The sequence below is a fragment of the Poromitra crassiceps genome (assembly GCF_964638095.1).
Source record: "Poromitra crassiceps genome assembly, chromosome: 11".
Classification (NCBI taxonomy): domain Eukaryota; kingdom Metazoa; phylum Chordata; class Actinopteri; order Beryciformes; family Melamphaidae; genus Poromitra; species Poromitra crassiceps.
This window is the reverse complement of record NC_139643.1, coordinates 50,719,965-50,721,500: the sequence shown is the minus strand read 5'-3', so window position 1 is coordinate 50,721,500 and position 1,536 is coordinate 50,719,965. Positions and strand designations below refer to the sequence as shown.

The window sequence follows — 1,536 nt, the reverse complement described above, 5'->3', positions numbered from 1 at the left end:
AGCCCCGACAAAAAAAGCGTCTATGAGGATTTTACCCTTTTACAGCAGAGCCATTCTGCTCTACAGCCGTGTCGTTCGGGTGCTGGGATAACGTAATGCATTGTGGGTAGTCGGCTACTACTGTGGCTAATGTTAGCGCCTAGCTAGCTATGTTACATGACAGTAAAACGCCACCAAATTGATTTAACTTTTAACCATTTCGAGTAACACACATTTCGAGTTTCCATACGGACCTCCAGCGTTGGTTAGTTGTTTATAACGTGACTATATTTATAACTTTTATAACGGACTCCAGCTTCCGGTTTATAATTCGGGTCTGCAGCCAGAGTATAACAAAGGAAATGGCAAGCGGCAACAATGAGTCACGTTAAACCGGACCTTGTACCCACGGTTCTTTTTTTACAGTGGGGCATTCAAAAATAAGGTGGATAGCATGAGCCAGGAAGGATTTATGACATCACTGATGACATCACAATTGATCATCAGTGATGTCACAATAAAGGACCCAACACTCTTCACATCGTATTGGGATGTCTTAAAAAAAACAGAAAACATTTTCACTCAAATTGTAGCCCTCTTTCTGGAACAACCGAAGAGTAGCATGGCAGGAGACAAATGCCCATTTGATCCAACATTTTATTTCAATCATCTTCGTTCCAAGAAGTTCTCCTTCCTACAGAACAAAGACACGTTAAGACTGTTGATGAAATGGTCCATGTTGGGCAGAATTTCAGCGCAGTCTTACAGCTTTGATCAGTACTTCTACCCTTACAACAGTCAACATTTTGCACTGAGTTTCTTCAGAGACCCTAACGTCATAGCCAGTCTGAGGGAGATGGTGGTGCCTCTTGACAGCCCAGTGGTGTCTGTTGATGTGGAGGTGGTGCCATGCAGTAAGGTCTCCATGGAGCTGTTTGACACACTCTATACCAGTGGCATCCTGAGGCCCTCTGGAGATGTGGTTAAAGGCTTCCATGACGTCTACCCCGACAAGCTCAGAGAGATGCTGCAGGAGGAAGTGTCTGACCACTACCATGTGGTCGGGAGAGAGGAGCGAGGAGAGTTTCTGTTCCGCCTCTTCAAGCACCTGTGTCTGGGAGGAGAGCTCTGTCAGTACGAAGACACCGTCGGCCCTTACGTCAGCACCACAAAGCAAATCTACAAAGACCTGATCAGTGTGCAGAAGGATCCAGAGACCAAGGCGATCAGGGTCATCTCGACAGTGCTGAGAGTCTGTGCCTGCGATGAGCACGGGCCATGTTACCCTGGGAGACGAGATGAGGAGCAGACATTTGCCTACATGATAGTCGACCCCTTCAAACGACACGTGGCTCTGTTCTCCCACTGCTATGGGACGGGAAGCCAAGACCTGGCAACGTTCCTGCACTGACTGTTTGATGACAGAAAGTGAGAGCAAGCCATGACCTTATTACCCTGCTAGCCGGGCGCTCCTCGCTCATTCTGAGCGTTAGCGCCCGGGGACCCACTTATCTCCCATCATCAGACCGCCGCGCCGCTCTCGCGTCTAGGTCTTAA

General features: G+C 48.2%; 1 pseudogene across 1 annotated transcript; it reads left to right on the top strand.

Annotated features, from left to right (window-relative positions):
- Positions 1-601: 601 nt before the first annotated feature.
- Positions 602-1,390, top strand: LOC310785090 (cilia- and flagella-associated protein 300 pseudogene; annotated as a pseudogene). Its single transcript has one exon. The product of its transcript is annotated as a cilia- and flagella-associated protein 300 pseudogene (transcript).
- Positions 1,391-1,536: the final 146 nt, after the last annotated feature.